This window comes from Panthera leo, chromosome D2 (assembly GCF_018350215.1).
Source record: "Panthera leo isolate Ple1 chromosome D2, P.leo_Ple1_pat1.1, whole genome shotgun sequence".
Lineage (NCBI taxonomy): Eukaryota > Metazoa > Chordata > Mammalia > Carnivora > Felidae > Panthera > Panthera leo.
The window spans coordinates 76,357,647-76,380,977 of NC_056689.1; the positions used below are offsets into that span (position 1 = coordinate 76,357,647).

The following is a 23,331-nucleotide window of genomic DNA, read 5'->3' on the forward strand; positions in this document are numbered from 1 at the left end:
TTCAAACAGAGAGTGCTAAAAAAAAAAAAAAAAAAAAACACCTCCAGAGGGAAAAAGCTTCTCTGCAGCCATGGAGTCCTAAAGTTGTCATCCAGGGAAGAGACTGTGTCACAGGTCGGAAAATGATGTCCAAGGGGGCACCTGGAAGGAATGAAGGCTTGAATGAGTCAGATGGTTGTGCAAGCACTCTACCGCGGATGCTGCGGAAGTGGTTTGATGAGGCTTCGCTTTCTCCTAGAATTAATTACAACTTTAAAGGCTGGCAGCCTGATTTTATACTGCAACTTTCTTCAATTAAATCTGCGTGTTTTTCGTCTTGCCTCATGTCATCTCACTAATCGGCTTCAGCATCTCCTTGTGGCCGTTGCTTCCAGTACTACATGGTCTAAAAAAAGAAGCTGTCCTACTAGAAGAAAATGAAACATTCAAATGGATCCTCTCTCATACTACTTTCTTGTTTTCTGGTGGGGCGGCAGCGGGGGGGATGGATGCCAGAAGAGAGGGGAAAAGAGTTAGTCAGCAAAATCTGGTGATGCCAAGTTGGAATTAAATTTCAGCAGTGTACTGGAGAGCATTATCAAGCCAGGGTGCTTTGGGGGCTCTGGGTTGGTTCTTTTTCAGCCAGTGTATGTGAGCATCCGCTGTGCACCAGACTCTGTCTCAGGCACTTCAACACCTAAGCAGGATCAGCCGAGGATCTACGAGAGCGGCCCCCAGCTTCCCAAAGATGGCAGAACCATTATTCCCACTCAGATCTCTACTTCCAGTGGCTTGTCTCCAGACAGTTAAAACCTTGGCAACGGCAATTGAACAATTATTTCCTGATGTTCCTTCTATAAATGCTGGTAGCTACTGTGTCTACAACCTTCTGTTTTGAAAATAATGGTACAGGGAAAAGCATCAGGGGCAACATAAAGTAAAACTCTTCTCTTATTAAATATCATTAAAAGACTCTTTGCGTAAAGAACAGGGATTGTTTTATACTCAGTTGGCTCTAAAGACCTAGTTGGCAGGGAAGAAACCATCAAGAAGATGATTTCTTATCGTCTATTGGTACAAGAGGGGCTTGCAAGGTCACTGTGTGCAAATGAACGTGGTCAAAGAAGGCTACTAAAACAAAGAGATTTGAAAAGGCTGTTTCTTCAGTGCAAGACTTCAATCCAGACTGTCAAAGAGATTTGAAAAGGCTGTGTCCACTGGTTGTCAATCTGGATTCTGGGAGCCATAGAGGTTCAAGCGGATGCCTCCAGGCCTCTAGAAAGAGCTGTGCAGGGTGATCCACGGAATGGACAGGCTTTAAAAGTCCTGTTCTTCACCCCAATTTTAACCATAGGGGCCTTCCTCTCACTCACTTTCCAGATCGGTGTTCCCTGGGAAATTCTGTGTATAGATAGGGCTCTCTAACTGCGACAGGAATTGAAAATTACTAGCCTATCTCCTGTCCCCGCAGGCTAGAGAGACTCACTGATGAAGTATGCTCTTTGGAACAAAAATAGTTTGAAATAGCAAATATTTTGATGAATGACTAAGTAAGACCTGGGTTGTGGTCAACACTGTCGTGTTGGTGTCTCTTGTTTTGGCATCTGGCGCCCCTTCTCACTCCTGCGGGGTTGTACAGAGGGAAAGCACTCCAGCAAGAGGAGAAGGGTGCTCTGTCCTTGCCTGCGGTTCCTCACTCTCTTCCAGCCAGCTTCATGTGCCTGGGAAGCTGAGCCAGCATAACAGAGCCCCAGGATACTTTCAGACACTTAAGTCCACATTTCCATGCAGGTCTGCATAACGCAAGGGAAGCTTAGCTTACTTAAAAATAGACATGCCTATGGTTGGGTAACACACTGCTTTTATTGCTGCCATAAACCGGGATTCAGCGAATGGAGCCCCTGACCATTATTTTTCTTGCTCATTCTTTTTCTTAATCCATGAAACAGCAAAAGATGGTTTCAGGGAAAAGTTAATACGAATATGCATCTAATGGGTATTGTGAAATGTTTGTTTTATGGTGATGGATAAAGCCATTTTGAAGCAGATCCTAAATAGCCACGATTCCTGGGTATCCATCAGGACGGAGTCATGCATAGAATCGGCAAGCGAAGCAGCCCAACTCTCCAGCAGTGACAAGAGCCCCTACAGAAATTAGAAACAAAGCTGCCATTTGCTGACTATTTAGCATAAGTCAGGGTTTCTGTAAACGGTTGTCTCTGACTTTTATGTCATTTTACAGATAGAATGGGCCTCAGTGGAGTTAATGTTCAAGCCACGGAGCTTTCTCAACCAGATCTGTCCGGCCTGTTCTCTTCCCGCTTCCCACACTTCGACCGTGATTGCATACACCCAGTGATGGGGAGGGTACAGCTGAGTGCTGGACAGCGCTGAGAAGTAAGTTGAACTCTTTTGTCCTCCCTTTCCTATTTATGCCTTTTTATCCAGAGCCCTACCTCCTTTTTCCCCATCATAAACGATTATTGCTTTTCAAATGATACAAAGGAAAATAGGTAGAATGATCAAATGTGCAGAGGAATCAGGCTGATGTGTATCAAACACCTTTATTATGTAGCCGAAGATGTTGACCCTGATTTGTTTTCTCAGTCCCCACTTCCAAGACCTGTAAAAGGAATGTTACTAGATGAAAACATGTTCTGTAGTTAAGATGGATGAAACTCTAGTATGTATTGACTTTGGTAAGACATCCAGTTAAGAATACCTTTAATTGCCTGGTCCCAGGGGTTATGTTTGAATTAACTAGATTTTGGCTTCTCTCTCTTCTGGGACAAGTTCTCAATCGACTTCTACTGATGTTACCAGAATCAATAGAAAAATGTGCTTCTAAGTAATTAATAATGCTTCCTGGGTTTAGAGGATTCAATAGTTTAAGAGAATAAAATATTTTTGTTGCTTGTATCATTAACAGCATCGGTTCTCAACTAAGAATGACTTTGCCCTGGGAGTATCTCGTGATGCCTGGAGACATCTTTGGTTGTCACAACTGAGGAGATGGGGTGCTATTGGCAACTAGTAGGCAGAGGCCAGGAGTGTTGCTAAACATCCTTCAGTGCTCGGAACAGCCCCTCCACAAAGAAAGATCTCAGTGTATAGATAGTGCTGAGATTGAGAAACCCCAATTTACAACAATTCCAAAAGAATACAAATAATAAGGGCTATTGATTTCACAATACAGATAATAATTTATAATAATAATATTGGTGCCCTCCATAATATCCAGAACCAATTGGAATGAATTATAATGGGGCATAATTTAAAGACCACAACTTTAGGTGAGTTATCAATATTCAATAGAAGCATCCCTCACCTTCCTTTTTCTGTAGAGATTGTTGAACAACAACCAATCATACCATGTTTCTGGCATAAAATATAGCTTAATTCTCAGATTTTTTGAAGACAAATGGGAAAACAAATTCAGGGGTAACATGGAATATGTGATGTTGGCTTTCATGTGACAATGACAGCAGGAGACTCAACTAAACCTGAAGACAAATGAAGAAGCCACCTACTACTAATGAGTTTGGGGCAGATCATTTAAGCCTCGTGCTTTGATGTCTCCAATCTTAAAATGAAAATAGAGGAAAACCATCTGAGACATTAGGGTGATTATATCAAATAAAACATGCCAGTCCCCCATTCAGTATAAAAGGCTACCCTACAGAAGGTTTTACCAGGGAGATTCATTGTTGTAAGTGAAAACAGACACTTCAAACAGCCACAAGCAATTGCCCAATAATATTTAAATTCTTAATAACAAGCCCTGAAATTGTTGTACCCCAGTTGATTCAATCCATGATTTAGCCATTCTTTTCTAATCAAACACAATTATGTGAATTAAATGCTCTTCATAATATCCTGAAATTAGATTACGGCATTGCACCTGGAGCTTTCTCGATTACCAACAGAATAGCATCTCTTTAGGAAGCAGAAATGGTTGAGTGCGCTCTGAAATGAGACTAGAAAGAATGAAAAGAGATATGAGGAAAAGAGAAAATGTATGAAACAATCTTTCAATTAAGTAAAACCGAATAGAAGAGACACGTAGATCAAAATCTGGGGTGGAGAACACTCTTCCCTTAGGGTTTTCCGACGTTAGACAACTCTTTCGTGTTCCAAAAGGACACTTTAGTGACTTTACTAAAAAGAAGGCTATGTTGAATAATTAGAGTAGATGCCGAAAGACAAACAATTTTTAAAAAATAAAAGGCAAGCACAATGTTCCGCAGAAGATCTTTGATTAAATAATCAGATTTATTTTTCTGAGTTACATGGAAGCAAGGTTAACTAGAACTGTGTCTTTCTGTAAAATTAAGTGGCAAAAAAATGTTTTTCCTACATATGAATATGGAAACTGAGGCTCAGTAAGGTTACACTGACTGTGAATGGCGGGATGTGAATTCAGACCCAGGTGTGCATGGCTCCAAATCCCTCTCTTTTTCCACTGTACGTCTTACAACTGCATAAGACAGTCTCTCAAGTCGGTCTCACCCCTTCCTTGCCCTCTGCCTGCACAAGCTCTCTTTTCACAGTTCACCCTTTCTCCTTCCACCCCTGGGTCCTGAATGAGCATACAAGACCTCAACACCTATCTCTTTTCTCTCTCTTTTGCCTCCTCTTTCCCCACTTACTCCATCCTAATAAGCACCAAAGATCCACAGACCAGAAGAAGAGGCTCTTCCTGGGAGCCCAGACTTCAAGTCCAAATGGCTCATTCATAGCTGCCTGATTCTGTGTCAGCCCAGGGATTCCCTCTCAACCAGAAATTTCTGCCTTTTCATGCTTTCCAACTAGCCAAATACCTGAGCCTTTCTGACCTCTCTGTCCACCCTGAGTCTGCCTCCTCCTGCTCCTCTGGCTTTTGGGAAAGACCTTGAGCCCAGTGCCCCGGTTCTCCATCCACCCAGGTAGGTGCGAGGAGAATGTTAATTCCCCATTAGATCTACAAAGCTCACACCAGCACTCACATCCTCAACGCAGCACTCATGATCCTAAAATCCCTTCATTAGCTTTTTTTATTATGGTAAAATAGATATTCCATATAATTTACCACTTTAAGTATCTTTAGTGGCAGAAAGTACATTCACGCTGTTGTTGTTCAACCATCACCACCAACCATCTACAGAATAGTTTTATCATCCAAACTGCAGCCCTGTCCCTGTTAAATAATTCCCCATTCTCCCCTCCTCCCGACCCCTTATAGCTTCTGTTCCACTTCCTGTCTCTATGAATTTCATCCTTCTTTATCATTCCTATAGGTGGAAGCATACAATACTTTTTGGTGTGACTTATTTCACTCAGCATAATGTGTTCAAAATGTTGTCACCCGTGTGAGAATTTCATCCCTTACATTGTATGCACGTACCACATTTTGTTTATTCATTCACCTGTTGGTGGACATTTGGACTGTCTCCACCTTTGAACATGGATGTACAGATATCCATTCGACTCTCTGCTTTCACTTCTTATGAGCATATACCTAGAAGTGGAATTGATTGATCGGATGGTAATTCTATATTTAATTTTTGAAGTACCACCATATTGTTTTCCATAGCAGCTGTACTATTTCACATTCCCACTAGCAATGCACAAGAGCTGTAACTTCTCTACATCTTAGTCAACATTTATTTTCTGGTTTTCTTTTTGTTTTTGTTTTTTAAGTTTATTTTGAGAGAGAGAGAGAGAGCAGGGGAGGGACAGAGAGAGAGAGAGAGAGAGAGAGAGAGAGAGAATCCCAAGCAGGCTCCACACTGTCAGCGTGAAGTCCGATGTGGGGCTTGAACTCATGAACCATGAGATCATGACCTGAGCCGAAACCAAGAGTTGGATACTTAACTGACAGAGCCACCCAGGTGCCCCTGTTTTTTTGTTTGTTTGTTTTTTGTAATAGCCATCCTGATGGGTTTGAAGCAGTACCTCATTTGATTTTAATTTGCATTTGAAATGCCCCCATTTTGGTACCATGTAGATCCAGTTTAGATTTCCATTTGATTAATAGACCTTACATTATTTATTCAGTCCTCTACTGTGGGATGGTTTCCACTTATATGCTATGAATCACAGAGTTGTGGTGAACACCCATGCACATATAACTTGTGTGCAAATGTGAATTTCTTTGGAGGAGAATGTACCAGGAGATGTCCAATTGCTCTCTGGTGTGGTCACTTCTACTGATTAGCACTCATGCCACCAATGGTGCAGAGTGTCTATTTCTCTACATCTTCACCAACACTCGGTATGAACAGGCTTATAAATTGTCCTAATGATGTGTGGGATAGTATTTCATTACAGTTTCATTTTGAAATTTGCATATTTTTGTGAGAGGTTGAGAATATTTTAATATATTTATTGACCATGAAGTTTTCTTCCTCTGGAAATTGCCTGTTCATATTATGTTCCCCATCTTTCTATTAGATTTGCCCTTTTCACTAGGAATTATATATATATTCTAGTCACTGATATTTTGTCAATTACATGCATTGTGAAATCTGCTTTTACCTCTTCATGTTTTTTCTTGCCTCTTGGCATGAGAATTTATCATTTTGATTAGACAACTTCATCGAACTTGTTATCTGCGACTTACGCTTTTCCTATCATTAAAAAAAATCTGTCCCTACGCCACTATCTTAATGGTATTTGCTGATGCCTTTTTTTGTGAAGTTTTACAGTTTTGCTTTGCACAGCTGTGTCTTTTACACAATGGAAATTATTTTCGCATATGGTCAGAAATAATGACCTAATGTTATCTTCTTTCAAAATGAAGACATCTCATTATCCCAGAATCACTAGTTGTTTGGTCCATTCTTTCCATGCTGATTTTTCAGCCACCTCTGTCATGTACCAAGCTCACACACATATGTGGTTATGGTTTCAGGCTGCCTGAGGTGTACCATCAGCCTTTGTGTTCATCCCCAGACCAGTGCTGCCCTGGCTTAGTTACCATGCCCGTATGACTAAGCTTTGTTGTCTGCTAAGGCAAGTTTTGCTCCCCGTTCCAAATTTTTCCCTTACCACGCATATGGCCACGTTTTCCAAATTGGTCTTAGTGTTTCTTCATCCTTGTCATATTGTGTGCAAAAACGTCATTAGGACTTTCATTAGACTATCATTAAAATAATAAAGTGATATGTCTTCTTTATGATGTCGGATCTTCCCATCTATAAACTAATATTGAGATCTCCTACATCTTACAGTAGAGTTTTTTGAATTCTCATTCCAACCATTTTTTGTAAAGGTTTTATTTGTGAAAGTTATTTATTTTTTTTTTATTTAAATCCAAGTTAGTTAACATACAGTGTAGTCTTGACTTCAGGAATAGAACCCAGTGATTCATTTCTTACATATGACACCCAATGCTCACCCTGAAAAGTGCCCTCCTTAATGCCCATCACCCATTTAACCCATCCTTCCACCCACCACCCCTCCAGCAACCCTCAGTCTGTTCTCTGTATTTAAGAGTCTCTTATGTTTTGTCCCCCTCCCTGTTTTTATATTATTTTTGCTTCCTTTCCTGTATGCTCATCTGTTGTGTTTTTCAAATTCCACATGAGTGAAACCATATGATATCTGTCTTTCTCTGACTGACTTATTTCGCTTAGCATAATACAGTCTGTTCCATCCACATAGTTGCAAATGGCGAGATTTCATTCTTTTTCATTGCTGAGTAGTATTCCATTGTATGTATGTATGTATGTATGTATGTATGTATGTATGTATGTATATATACATATATCACATCTTCTTTATCCAGTCATCAGTGGATGGACAATTGAACTCTTTCCATACTTTGGCTATTGTTGATAGTGCTGCTATAAACACTGGGGTGCATGTGCCACTTCAAATCAGCGCTCCTGTATCCTTTGGATAAATACCTAGTAGTGCAATTGCTGGGTTGTAGAGTAGTTCTATTTTTAATTTGTTGAGGAACCTCCATACTGTTTTCCAGAGTGGCTGCACCCATTTGCATTCCCACCAACAGTGCAAAAGGGTTCCCCTTTCTCTGCATCCTCGCCGATATCTGTTGTTTCCTGAGTTGTTAATGTGAGCCATTCTGACAGGTGTGAAGTGATATCTCCTTGTGGTTCTGATTTGTTTTTCCCTGATGAGTGATGTTGAGCATCTTTTCATTGTGTCTATTAGCCATCTGGATGTGGCTCTTTTCTTTGGAAAAGTGACTATTCGTGTCTTCTGCCCATTTCTTCACTGCATTATTTGTTTTTTGGGTGTTGAGTTTGGTAAGATCTTTATAGATTTTGGATACTAACCTTTTATCCAATATATCATTTGCAAATATCTTCTCCCATTCCATCGGTTGCCTTTTAGTTTTGTTGATTGTTTCCTTCAGTGTGCAGAAGCTTTTTATCTGAATGAGATCCCAGTAGTTCATTTTTGCTTTTATTTTCCTTACATCCAGAGCCATGTCAAGTAAGAAGCTGCTGCAGCCTGGGTCAAAGAGATTGTGTTCTCCTGTAGGATGTGATGGTTTCCTGTCTCACATTTAGGTCTTTCATCCATTTTGAATTTCTTTTTGTGTATGATATAAGAAAGTGGTCCAGTTTCATTCTTCGGCATGTCACAGTCCAGACTTAAGAATGCTATGGATTTTTTCAGAGCAATTTTCTGTCCAACAACAATATAGAGTTGTCTTTTTTGTTCTAGTTGCTTTTCTGTACATCTACTTAGAATGTGATGTCCACAGAAATTTTATCTGTGAATAATGGCAACTTTGCTTCTGCCTTTGTAGTCCTTATACATTTTATTTCTTTTCCTTTCCTTTTCCAGTTTTCCTTACTGCACTGACCTAAAACCTTTTATGCAATGTTGAGTAGAAGCAGTGCTTGAAGCAACACAGGTGTTATTCTTACTTCAAAGGGAATATATGAAATGCCCCACACTTTAGGTATATTTATGCCTATATTAGGCAGACTCTTTATCAGGTAATAACATTCTCTCCTATCCTAGTTTTCTACTTAAAAAAAAATGAATGTTGAACTTTTAATTTTATTCTTTCTTTTTTATTTGACATTTGAGAATTAGTGCAGTAACTTACTTGGGTGATGGATTCGAGTCAGCTCCTGGAACATAATGAAAGTTGGATGACCCATTCTTTTGAAGGTTGTTCTCAAATTTGTTGGTGTCAGCATCCTTTTGCACTCATAAAAAAGACTGAAGACTGCAAGGAGTGTTTGTTTTTGTGGGTTGTATATCAATATCATATTAGAAATGAAAACTAAGAAATTTTTAAAAAATGATTGATTCATTTTAAAACAACCATAAGCCCAATCCATGTTAAGATAAGTGATATAATTTTTTATGAAAAATACCATATTCTGGGGCGCCTGGGTGGCTCTGTCGGTTAAGCGGCTGACTTTGGCTCAGGTCATGATCTCACGGTCAGTGAGTTCAAGCCTCACATCAGGCTCTGTGCTGACAGCTCAGAGCCTGGAGCCTGCTTTGGATTCTGTGTCTCCCTCTCTCTCTGCCCCTCTCCTGCTCACACTCTGTCTCTGTCTCAAAAATAAATAAAGATTAAAAATAATTTTTTAATGCAAAGAAAAATACCATATTCTCCAAAACAAAATCAAGTGAAGTCTGTGTATCTACTCTACTTCCTAAACTCATCCCAGAGTATTTTCAAGTATTATTAGACTATTCACCTGTTCTATAGAAATTTACATACAGCACCTCCTATCCTCTAAGGCTGAGATCAGAGACAACTTTTCTTCTTCCGGTTCTCTAATCATACTTCTACAAGGCATTGAGTACCCCAGTCTTTCCATCTATAAAATAGGTTTGTTGATCACCACGGACCAATCTAGATGATGTTTTCATTAAACCAGGGAGGCTGTCTTTTAGGACTGGGCTATTAGTAATATGGACAGTGGCATAAGTTTCTGGGTAATGGAGGAAAAACCCACTCTGGGCAAAGTATCTGGAACCTCTAAAAATCTTACTCTGTACCTAATAGTTGCTTGAGAATAGTGTTATCGATAGACTGAAAACAAGAAAATATGCTGCTTTAATCAACTGTGGCTCACCTAAACTATGATTTATCTCTGGTCTTATGAAAGGAGAATGTTTATTTAACAAGAGCAGTTGCCATAGTTTGTCAAAATCACATCTTTTTTTTCTTTCCTGAAATTATTTCTGTGCTCACAACATTTTTGCATCCCCTCGGTAGCGGTGTTTATGAAACGAGTTTATTTTTATTTCTCTGTTAGCTGGATCAGTAATCAGAAAACTTGCTTTGAGGGGATTATTTCAAGATCTTGTCTTTCCATTTCTTTATATCTTCTTCAATTACCTTCATAAGCTTTCTATAGTTTTCAGCATACAGATCTTTTACATCTTTGGTTAGATTTATTCCTAGGTATTTTATGCTTCTTGGTGCAATTGTGAATGGGATCAGTTTCTTTATTTGTCTTTCTGTTGCTTCATTGTTAGTGTATAAGAATGCAACTGATTTCTGTACATTGATTTTGTATCCTGCAACTTTGCTGAATTCATGTATCAGTTCTAGCAGACTTTTGGTGGAGTCTATCGGATTTTCCATGTATAATATCATGTCATCTGCAAAAAGCGAAAGCTTGACTTCATCTTTGCCAATTTTGATGCCTTTGATTTCCTTTTGTTGTCTGATTGCTGATGCTAGAACTTCCAACACTATATTAAACAACAGCAGTGAGAGTGGGCATCCTTGTCGTGTTCCTGATCTCAGGGAAAAAGCTCTGTTTTTCCCCATTGAGGATGATGTTAGCTGTGGGCTTTTCATAAATGGCTTTTATGATCTTTAAGTATGTTCCTTCTATCCCGACTTTCTCAAGGGTTTTTATTAAGAAAGGGTGCTGGATTTTATCAAAGGCCTTTTCTGCATCGATTGACAGGATCATATGGTTCTTCTCTTTTTTTTTTTTATTAATGTGATGTATCACGTTGATTGATTTGCGAATGTTGAACCAGCCCTGCATCCCAGGAATGAATCCCACTTGATCATGGTGAATAATTCTTTTTATATGCTGTTGAATTCGATTTGCTAGTATCTTATTAAGAATTTTTGCATCCATATTCATCAGGGATATTGGCCTGTAGTTCTCTTTTTTTGCTGGGTCTCTGTCTGGTTTAGGAACCAAAGTAATACTGGCTTCATAGAATGAGTCTGGAAGTTTTCCTTCCCTTTCTATTTCTTGGAATAGCTTGAGAAGGATAGGTATTATCTCTGCTTTAAATGTCTGGTAGAACTCCCCTGGGAAGCCATCTGGTCCTGGACTCTTATTTGTTGGGAGATTTTTGATAACCAATTCAATTTCTTCGCTGGTTATGGGTCTGTTCAAGCTTTCTATTTCCTCCTGATTGAGACATTCCCTGCTCATGGATTGGAAGAATAAATATTGTCAAAATGTCAATATTACCCAAAGCTATCTACACATTCAATGCAATCCCAATCAAAATTGCACCAGCATTCTTCTCGAAACTAGAACAAGCAATCCTAAAATTCATATGGAACCACAAGAGGCCCCGAATAGCCAAAGTAATTTTGAAGAAGAAGACCAAAGCAGGAGGCATCACAATCCCAGACTTTAGCCTCTACTACAAAGCTGTAATCATCAAGACAGCATGGTATTGGCACAAAAACAGACACATAGACCAATGGAATAGAATAGAAACCCCAGAACTAGACCCACAAACGTATGGCCAACTCATCTTTGACAAAGCAGGAAAGAACATCCAATGGAAAAAAGACAGTCTCTTTAACAAATGGTGCTGGGAGAACTGGACAGCAACATGCAGAAGGTTGAAACTAGACCACTTTCTCACACCATTCACAAAAATAAACTCAAAATGGATAAAGGACCTGAATGTGAGACAGGAAATCATCAAAACCCTAGAGGAGAAAGCAGGAAAAGACCTCTCTGACCTCAGCCGTAGCAATCTCTTACTCGACACATCCCCAAAGGCAAGGGAATTAAAAGCAAAAATGAATTACTGGGACCCTATGAAGATAAAAAGCTTCTGCACAGCAAAGGAAACAACCAACAAAACTAAAAGGCAACCAACGGAATGGGAAAAGATATTTGCAAATGACATATCGGACAAAGGGCTAGTATCCAAAATCTATAAAGAGCTCACCAGACTCCACACCCGAAAAACAAAGAACCCAGTGAAGAAATGGGCAGAAAACATGAATAGACACTTCTCTAAAGAAGACATCCGGATGGCCAACAGGCACATGAAAAGATGCTCAACGTCACTCCTCATCAGGGAAATACAAATCAAAACCACACTCAGATACCACCTCACGCCAGTCAGAGTGGCCAAAATGAACAAATCAGGAGACTATAGATGCTGGCGAGGATGTGGAGAAACGGGAACCCTCTTGCACTGTTGGTGGGAATGCAAATTGGTGCAGCCGCTCTGGAAAGCAGTGTGGAGGTTCCTCAGAAAATTAAAAATAGACCTACCCTATGACCCAGCAATAGCACTGCTAGGAATTTATCCAAGGGATACAGGAGTACTGATGGATAGGAGCACTTGTACCCCAATGTTTATAGCAGCACTCTCAACAATAGCCAAATTATGGAAAGAGCCTAAATGTCCATCAACTGATGAATGGATAAAGAAATTGTGGTTTATATACACAATGGAATACTACGTGGCAATGAGAAAGAATGAAATATGGCCTTTTGTAGCAACGTGGATGGAACTGGAGAGTGTGATGCTAAGTGAAATAAGCCATACAGAGAAAGACAGATACCATATGGTTTCACTCTTATGTGGATCCTGAGAAACTTAACAGAAACCCATGGGGGAGGGGAAGGAAAAAAAAAAGAGGTTAGAGTGGGAGAGAGCCAAAGCATAAGAGACTGTTAAAAACTGAGAACAAACTGAGGGTTGATGGGGGGTGGGAGGGAGGGGGGGTGGGGGATGGGTATTGAGGAGGGCGCCTTTTGGGATGAGCACTGGGTGTTGTATGGAAACCAATTTGACAGTAAATTTCATATATTGGAAAAAAAAAAAAGATCTTGTCAAATAACACAAGGATCCTGTGGGAGGCATTTGCATAAGCTTCCTGAAACCTAACTTGTAAACAGCAGCAACAGCTGATCACGGCAGAGGCAGGGGGACCCTTCTCTTTACAGCCACTCAAATGGGTTGTCTACGGGAAGTTCAGTTCTCCCTGCTTTCACTGAGATGTGTCCTGGTGGAGACTTGTACCCAGCCACTCTGCAAAACAGATGTGTCCTAAGCATGATTTAAATATGACCTTCTAGGGGCACCTGGGCGGCTCAGTCAGTTAAGCGTCCAACCTCGGCTCAGGTCATGATCTCGTGGTTCGTACGTTCAAGCCCCGCGTCGGGCTCTGGGCTGACGGCTCAGAGCCTGGAGCCTGCTTCCGATTCTGTGTCTCCCTCTCTCTCTGCCCCTCCCCTGCTCACGCTGTCTCTCTCTCTCTCTCTCTCTCTCTCTCTCTCTCTCAAAAATAAACTAACATTAAAAAATGTTTAAAAATAAAATAAATATAACCTTCTAAACACACTATAGTCATTATCTTCAATTTGTGAGAGAATTGAAGTTGTTCCCACTCTTCGGAAGTGAAAGCAACCTGAAAACATGGCAGCCATTAGAACAGCTGGACGCTGAGCTTCCTGGGCACGATGGCTCTCTCTCAACAGCTGAGGATTTCCCGCCCTTAGAGAAGCGGGGCCTTAAGTGTACGCAACCCAGCATCTCAGCTGCCTCACCTTAGCCCTCCCTCACACCCTTCCTTTCCAAGAATGACTCCTCTCACCCGACTCTAGCCTCCATCTCCTCCTTTGCGGCCCACACTGGTCCCGAAGCCCACCCCTCTGGGCTCATCACCTTTCCATTTCCATCAACACTTGGTGAAGGCTTTGTGTCGAGTTATGTGACATTCATCCAATGAACCTAGGAGCACCCAAATTTGTCTGCCACTTAGCCAACCTTTCCTTGTGGTGTCCTGAGAAATACAGGCAGCAGAAAATAAGTACTGGACACTTTTTCTTACTATTTCAGCATCGTCCGCAACTAGGGTGACCAATTGTCACCAGGTTTGTCCCGGACTCAGGACGCTTCTGGGACAAGGAACGTTCAGCTTTGAAACCAGGAGAGTCTCCGACAAATTGAGGCAAATTGGTGACTGTTATCGATTCAGTTGCACCCCACCCCCCCAAAAATGTTGGAGCCCTAACTCCTAGTACCTGAGAAAGTGACTTTATTTGGAAACAGGGCCATTGCAACTGTACTTAGTTAATTAATAATCAGATGACGTCATTCTGGAGTATGTTGAGCCCTGAATCCAATGTGACTGATGTCCTTATAAAAGGGGGAAATTTGGAGACAGGAATGAACACCAGAAGAGTACCATGTAAAGATGAAAGCAGAGACCAGGGTGATTACAGCAGAAGCCAAGAACCTAAACATCACCAGCAATCCACCAGAAGCAAGAAGAAAGTTCTGGAAGATTCTCCCTCACAGACCTCAGAAGGAACCGACACTGCCAGCATGTTGCTCGTTTACAAAAGTCTGGGCTCACAGAGAAATCATGCTAGATGGTTGCAGACAAGGGAAGGGGTGGGTGAAATTTAAGCAGTTGGGGGATGGTGAAGCCACAGAGGGAATGAAGTCACTTAGAGCTTCACCGGGCTCTACGAGGAGCTGGGGGCTTTTGAGGATTGCATGGGTAAGAGCAACCCAAGTCCTGTTCCCAGCTGGAGCACTGGGATTGGGGCTGTGGGTGGGGCTTTGGCAGAACTTCCCATGGGATTGAGTCAGGAATGAGCCCCCCCACTCCAGCAAATGTCTACATGCGATGCCTGCCGAGGAAGCTACCAATTTCCAGGGCATCCCATTGCACTCTTTGAATAAGGAATATGAGCCAAAGACCAGAGGAGCGTTTGCTGAATGTTCTGGACTCTGCCGTATCTTCAAGGCCTGGGTACAACTCAGAGGAAGGGAAAAGGGGTTCCGATTCCATAACCAAGACTGAATTCCTGCCACTTTGGCTGGGGGGAGCTCAGAGCCGATTAAAGTTGATTTAGAAAAATAAGAACACTGTGACATTTCTTATGTGCACAGATGTAGAGGAATATTCATATCCGACGCACATTCATGGTGCTTGTGATAGGATGTGCTTTCAATTTCTGCAAGCTGAGGCCCGACTGGCTGGTGTCCCAGGGCCCGTTCCTTCTCTCAGCTTCCTGGCCTCAGCTGAGCAGCGGGTCCTGTGGAGACAGACACTTCTCCCCATAAACCCCAAACAGAAGTCAGTTTAGAGGGACTCCTGCAGTGCTACAGCTGCGCTCTGAACTTGAAGGAGAGGGTAGCCTGCGATGAGGGAGAGGGGCGGCGGGTAAAAAGGAGACAAGAGTTGCCTGGAGAATGGGAGGCTAGAGGAAGAAGACTGATTTGCAAGCCCGCCCTCCAGAATCCTCCGGGGCCTCTCTAGCGCCCCTAGAGGCCACCTCAACTCCAAGGTTCGCATTTCCGCCCCAGCTATTTCTGGCCTCCACTCACAGACCAGGGTGCCCATCAGATTGGATTACAGCCCACAGCTCACTGCACTGTCACATCTGCCATCTGCAAACAGAAGGGAGTGTATTTCATTGGCGGGGGCGGGGGGGGTGGAAGGAAGGACTTAGGGTCTGTGGCAAGGAAAAATGGAACGCGGTGAAGGAGAAAACTCTGTTACAAACTCTCCAAGGAGCCAGGATCATCCACCTTCCTCTCCTGGTTGTCTTTAATCTTTTATTTTTGGGGGCGAGCTCACATCTTTTCATAAAGCCTCACCCCCAAGTTGTAGCTTCTGTATGTTTCACTAGTATGTTCCGTCTGCCAGGCCACCCTTCCATCGTTAGTCTCCACACGGCCAGACGCCTTAGACCTCTCTACTGTCCGAGTATCTCCTAAAACCCATGAGCTTTAGCCAGGGATTTGATTTTGAGTTCGGAAGAGAAATCAAGAAAAACCATCCTAAGAACAAAACTAGTGATGGTGTTTTGGTGTCTCTGTTCATTTCCCCAGAGACGGGGCACTGTGGACGGGAGCCCCTCTCTCAGGCAGGGTGCCCAGCACACGGGTGAGTCGTGGTGGATTGTGAGATGGCTCACAGGCTACTACTGCTACTAACTAACGTCTCAGGATGCACGTCTTTCTAAGAGAATAGGGCGTATCCAAGGTTATTCGTATAATGAAATTACTTTCACTCACTCACACTCTGATAAAGTCTCGTGAGTGCAAGAAAGGGGGGTAAAGTGCAGACGGCACACCCAGAAGATTTTGACCACCTTGGATTCTTCCACGGCTCAGGATGCACCTTGATTGATATCCCATTAACAATTATGGTGGCTTGACAGGGGTGAAGTCTTGTTATACCCGTGGGGGTGTATTAAGAATGTGACATCACATGACTCCTGTCTTATGACAGAAACAGTCCCTGGGCTTGAATGCCTTAGAAACACAGACCCTAGATCTACCAACCTGCTTTGCTCCCCAGAGGCACCAGCTTCTCCATGTCTCGGTTGACACTTCTTAACAATGAGGGGCGACCGGGTGGCTCAGTTGGTTAAGTGTCCGACTTCTGCTCAGGTCATGATTTTACAGTTCTTGAGTTCGAGCCCCACATCGGGCTCTGTGCTGACAGCTCAGAGCCTGGAGCCTGCTTCAGATTCTGCGTCTCCCTCTCTCTCTGCCCCTCCCCCGCTTGCACCCTGTGTGTGTCTCTCTCTCTCTCAAAAAAATAAAATAAATAAATAAATAAATAAATAAATAAATAAACATTAAAAATTTAAAAAAAAGTAAAGAGAAAAACTGACCATGACACATAACCTCCCTCACGGGTTGCTTGCCAAGGTAAAATGAACTACAGGAGATCCTCAACTTGCCAAAGTTCCAATGATGAGCTCTTAGAAATAGCAAGAAAACTAGCTGTCGAGAAAGTCTTTTCAGCTCTGCCTGATACCAACAGATGGAGCTAGCTAGGTATCACTCGTGTGGAGGACAGAGGAACCCAGGAACAGCCTTTGGGAATCTAAGGTGTCCATATGGCTCTCGCAAGAAAAACGTGCCTTGAAGTTGGAAGGGTTTGAAGTCATTGCCAAGATTTACATGGCAGGCTTTCATCTTTACCACTGCACTAGCCTCTGCCATGAGCATGTGTTTGCCAGTGAACTCAGCCTGGGTTGTTCATCCAGGTTTAGGCTTGTTCTCGTGGAATCATGTCTCCGTTTGCAGTCAGCGTCTGGTTTGTACGATAAAATATCTGGTCTCCCTACCCAGTGGGACCCTTGAGAAGCCATTCATTTCAGAGTTGGCACCCAGGGGCTGGTACGAAGACCGTAATTTGCATCCCTGGCAAATAACACACTGCATCAAGAGGGAGAAAATGGTATGACTCTTTCCCGTTTTGACTTAGAATCCAGTGGTAGCTTATGTAGCACGGGGGTTCTCAGCCTCGGCACTGTTGATATTTGGGGCTGGATAATTCTTTGTTGTGGGGCTGTCCTGTGTGCCGTGAGATGTTTAGCAGCATCCCTGGCCTCTACCTGATAGATGTGATAGATGCTGGTAGACCTCCTCTTCCCCGCCCCCGTTTGTGACAGCCAAACGTATCTCTGGACATTGTTGAATATCTTCTGGAAGGTAAAACTGACCCTCTTTGAGGAGCACCAAGGTAGTACGTCTTACAGTAAAATTTGATGTACAAATCTGAGTGGGTTCAGCCTCAGACAGTCATGGTACCTGAAATAGCACCAAAAGTCAGGAAATTTGAAGCCTTTCCCTTTGGGTCTGGAAGAATATACTGGTGGTCATGAGCTCCAGATTTAGAGTCAGACTGATTTGAATGTGGCTTTGCCACATACTAACTATGTAGCCTTATAAGTTATTCAACCTTTCTGAGCTTGTGTTCTCATGTGTATGTGGGTAAAAAATATCCCTCTCTCCCAAGGCAGTTACAAAGACTAGAAGGGACATGACATGTAAAGCATTTAATGCATTTGAGGCATTCAATAAACAGCAGTAATAGGGCATCAATGATGATGAGCGATGCTATTGTTACTAGGCCTTGGACAGAGGCATGTGATGGTTGAATAGGCGGCTGTATTTGGAAGGCACTGAAGGCAAGTCAGGTTTCTTGGGAATGGACCCTTTAAAAGAAAAATACATAAGACTTTGCCTATAAATATTTGGAGGTGCCCTGTAGTTCTACTGGAAGCCTGCCTCTTTGGTACCTGATTTGATAATCAAAAAGGTACATGCTGATCATATTGAAAGATTCTTGAAACTCATGACATAGGGAGTTTCCAAAATAACACATAGCTTGACCTCTCTGACACAACCTCATCTCTCCCCAAATCTAACCTAAGCCCCAACCGGGGACATGGGTACTGCATAGCCCATGAGCCCAGGACTAGAATGTGTGAACCCTTGGTCAGACGTGATGGCCCATGCTCCAGCTGATGGTCCCTCTGTGTCAAAATCTTCTCCAGACAGTGATATGCTAAGAGAACATGAGCCATTCCTGGTCCTGGAATGTTCCCTGAAACCCAGTCCTGGGCTTTGCCTCTACCCCTGACTGTGCTTATAAATCTTTACTTCACTCTTTCTGAACGTCAACATCCTCACCTGTAAGATAGAAACAAAAATAATGCCTACTTCTTATTGACTACAAATATTGAATAAACTAATTAGTGTGCTCAGCATAGTTCCAGGACACCATAAAAGGCCCTACACATATTTATGTCTGACCACCTTTCAGACACTCGTGCAAATTAAATGAAGCCATGCTTGGCGGCTTGCCCACCACGTCCCAATAAGCTCACACACCCCCTTCCGCGCCTTCCCACTTCTGCTGTAATTTGGTCCTTCTTCCTCTGATAACCTCAGCGAGGACTTTGCTGGGGAGTGCAGGGTGCCTGCACTGAGCTTTCTAATGGTTTCCTCCATCAGCACAGGGGAGCCAGACCCTGTACTGTCTCCTTGCTGGGAACAGAAGACGCACGGCAGACGGAGACTCACCATGGCCCCAGCCTGCGTGTATGCGGGCACTGAGCACCAAGAAGTCACTCTGTGAGGGAGGTCTCGGTATTGGGAGCCCCTCTTCACTGATGGGAGATCCGACCTCACTCGGACACGAAGCAGGATGAAAAGAACATATTGTTTTAACAGCAGGGTCAACTTAGGCAGCAGGAACCACAGGACTGGCACCCAGGGCCCAGGATACTTTTTGGGGACCCATGAACAAGTTTTATTTCTCTTCAGATCAGATTTTTTTTTAATAAACAGAACCCAGCTGGAATTATATTTTTCTTATACCAATGCGGTCATAAATATAACCTTTTATATATATATATATATATATATATATATATATATATATATATATTTATATTTATATTTATATTTATAATTTATACTTATATATATATATATATTTATGGCGGAAGTGGCCCAGGAAGATAAAGTGCATGGGGCCCACCAAAGTCATGATGTGACCCTGCCCAACAGCTATGCGGTGTGTGGGTCTTTGGAAGGGAACTGCTGTTGGGGCAAACAGGAAGATGCTCTTCGGGGAAGAACATGGGACCCTGAGGTCAGGTGCCTGAGGAACAAAATGGGAGGTAAGCTTTTCTTCAAGAGCAGCTGAATTAGTCTCTTTGGGCTCTGTGGGGAGGGGCAGGGGATGCCGAGGAACCGAAGGCGGAGAGAGAGACAGGGAGAGGAGTGTGCATAGGGAGAGTAGTCGGTGGGTGGCATGGGGCTGCCCCAAGTGAAAGGAAAACCTGAGGAGTCTCGGAGAATGGTGGTGGCCGTGGTGAGAGCAGGGAAGGTTGTTGTTCATTTTGGAGCTGTGTGTATCTTCCCTCCCTTATCTCCCCCAACTCAGCTTCTCAGTCAAGTCGATTCTACTGGTAAATTTTGTGCAAATGGAGTTTAAGCAGAAACAAAAGTCAAAGAGGAGGCAAGTTCTATGTCGATGCAAACGGTATGCAATCTGCACGCCCAGAAGCAGGAGCCTCGTCACAGGGGACCCTGAGCCCATCAGTGATTTCCCTTTTTGTGGGAAAGGCTTTGAATCGGGGGGATTCAATGACAATCTTGCATAGACCACAGGGGGTGGCAATGTCCCAGTCATCGTGGGAGCCCACAGGTGACAGCCGCTCCGTCGCCTTCCACCTCTTGGAAGGTGTCACTTCTGTTTTGAACCCGGGGCAGCCAGGGCCCCGATGCCGGCTGCAGAGTCTGGTGGGCACAGAGCATGGGGAGTGACGGCTAGTGAGTTTCTTTTCGGGACGACGGACACTTTCTGGAATTGGTGGCAATGGTTATGCAACCTTGCAATGATCTTTGAAAACAAAAGTGAAGTAAAAAACAAAAACAAGAGTGGGACGAATCCAGCACAGGCCTTGGGAGTGGCTGGATGCAGGGCCTCACAGATCATCTGGCCCATCTCTCTCCACCTGCAGTTCTGCCTGGCTTTGGGTGGCCCCAGCCTCCAGTTGCCTCCTGCGGCTCCCCGCTTACCTCCTCTCGGCTTTGGGGAGCGCAGAGGGAAGTTCTCCTTTCTTAACATTGCATGGAAGTTTCCAGTTTGACTGTCCGTGGTCATCCCTGAACCGGACATTGTGGTCAGGGGCGTGGAATGTGCTGATTGGCCTAGACCCGTGTCCCTTGGTGGGGGGATGGGGCACAGGGAGTTAGCAAACCTCGAGCAAATCGTGCGCTCCAGAGTGGGGGGATGGGGAGGCGGCTCCCCAAGGATAAATGGAGTCCTGTGGCCAGAAGCAGGTGTGGGTATTGACTGGACAAAAATAACAGAGGTTGAGTAACTGACTCTGTTTTTTTTTTTTTTTAAGTCTCTGTGCCTTAGTTTCCTCATCTGTAAAAATGAGAATAATGGTAATACCTGTCTACCCAGGTGGTTGTAAGGATTAAATGAGTTAATCATTTCTATCATTTCAACTTCTATATCATCTAATTATTTCAACTTCTACAATCAGGTTGTGTACTTCCTCAATAGACTGGGTCTTTCTTTAGTTATCAGCGATTTTTGAATGTGCTTTAGCAATACTCAGTCTGCTCTTGTTTTTCTGCATAAAATAGCTATAAACAGTTGGCAAATTTCTACCGAAGATTGCAGTAATAATAATAACAGCCCCAGGAATCGCAGTAAGATTAGTAGGGGAGAGCTCTAATCCTGGCCAGCCTTTCTCCTAAATCTCAATTCCAGACATTCTTCATTTTCAAGCGGCCCGACAATCAGAATCCAGAACCACACCGAAGAGAATGTTCTAGATCAGGAATCTAAGTGCCTTGACAAAGAGAATGCACAGCCTGGCCATTCCTGCAGTTCCCAGGAGAGTCACGCAGTCTGTCTGAGAAAAGTGGCCCTTCGTGATTCTCAGTGATACCAGAGCCTCTCTCCCCCACTGGGTGCTCATGCCAGAGGGACGAGGCAGAGCTCCAGGGCTGTACGTGTCACATCGCATTAGTGCTTATTTCTGGAGACAAAAGGCTCCCTTAAACACTAGGAAAGCCTTCTTATACTTGGACAACCAGCTGAAAACATATAAATTGAATTCCACACTCACAGCACAAATCCATCTTTATAATACAGTCCCCGAAAGTACTTCAAATGACTTTGTGCGAAGAGTTTCTGAGATATGATTATAAGATATGATTGCTTTGGGGGAGGGGGAAAGAGGGAGGATAATTTCATTAGCTTTGTCAGCTTTGGCACAAGGTGACGTTATGAAGGGAATTAGCAACCCTGGAGACTATTAAGGGAATAAATAAATACTTTAATATAATTTGTAAGCCACTGTAATAAGGCCCAGCATGGACAACCCACTACTGTCATTGTGATGTGCTTATGGTTGAAAGTCAAATATCTAAAAAAATAATAATAGTCCCAGGGCGCCTGGGTGGCTCAGTCGGTTGAGCATCCGACTTTGGCTCAGGTCATGATCTCACAGTCTGTAAGTTCGAGCCCCACGTGGGGCTCTGTGCTGCCAGCTCAGAGCCTGGAGCCTGCTTCAGATTCTGTGTCTCCCTCTCTGTCTCTGCCCCTCCCCCGGCCATGCTCTGTCTCTGTCTCTCTCTGTCTCTCTCTCTGAAAAAGTATGTCCTGGTTATTATCAAAGAGAAAAAAAATACATATAACTTTCCAAACTATGGTTTGTATAGGTGCTGCTGACCTCAAGGTCCAGGCAATGTGGTGGGCTTGGTTAGAGTCGTCTCAGGCCGATTCCATGGTCTAGGGCTGATGGTGGCTTCCAGATTCCTGGGCAAGGGATGAGGAAATCTGAGTTTTTATCTCCTGGACGAGCCTGCTGTCTTTCCTGGTGGGGCAGGTAGGAAAGACAGGGGGCAATTACTCCTAATCTGTAAATATCCCCCAGAGATAAAGTAGGAATCTATCCCAGGGGTGGCAGAAAGGAGTCTGTTTTCGCCACATCGGGGCCGAGAAGATTCTCAGTCAGCTCCATCCATTCCCACACTTTACACACAGCGGGGTCCACAGAGAGGGTCTCTAACCTAGTGTCTGCCAGCAAGCACTACCCCTTCCCCACTGGGAGACCTTAGGCAAGTTACCTTGTTTTACCGATCCTCACTTTCCGCATCTGTAAAATGGGGAGGCCTAGGCATGGGTGCTCTGAAGATCCAATGACACGAGGTACCTGAAGCACGGAGAACAGTGCATGCCTCCTGACAGTTGTCCCGCCGCCCTCTCCTGCCTTCTAACATAGACGAAGGAGGGAATTCTCAATTCCTTTTTAAACAGCACCAACAATCTACCGCACACTGTTGCGGGTTTATGAGAAGCTGAGAAGTATGATTCTTTTGAAGAGAACCACACTCAATGCTTCTTGCCTCTGATTTTCTCTGTGACTTTTGAGAAGGCTCCTGGTTGGTCTGACCCCTGGTTACCCGGACGACTTCATCCTCACAGTGACTTCCAGCTCTGTTGTTGGAAGATTCCGATCCTCTTAGGTGGCTGGGGCCCTGTAGAGTGGCGGACCTTTCAGGGATTTTTGACGGAATGCCTTCTATTTCCAGAAATGCGTCCCAGGGGTGCCTGGATGGCTCAGTAGGTTGAATGTCCAACTCTCGGTTCTGGCTCAAGTCATGATCTCGTGGTCGTGGGATCGAGCCCCGTGTTGGGCTCGGCACTGAGCATGGAGCCCGCTTGATTCTCGTTCTCCCTCTCCCTCTGCCCTTTCCCTGCTTGCTCTCTTTATTTCAAAATAAATAAACTTTTTTTTAAAAATGTGCCCTCCTTGGGGCGCCTGGGTGGCGCAGTCGGTTAAGCGTCCGACT

General features: G+C 43.5%; 1 long non-coding RNA gene across 2 annotated transcripts; it reads right to left on the reverse strand.

Moving 5' to 3' along the window:
• Window positions 1-40: 40 nt before the first annotated feature.
• LOC122202250 lies at window positions 41-22,948 on the reverse strand. 2 transcript variants are annotated; one of them, XR_006194546.1, is made up of 3 exons: window positions 22,606-22,948; window positions 22,209-22,352; window positions 41-141 (listed from the first exon to the last, which is right to left on the reverse strand). It is a non-coding gene; the product is annotated as an uncharacterized LOC122202250 (long non-coding RNA). The 2 variants fall into 2 exon arrangements; XR_006194547.1 differs by lacking the exon at window positions 41-141 and adding an exon at window positions 5,392-5,476.
• Window positions 22,949-23,331: the final 383 nt, after the last annotated feature.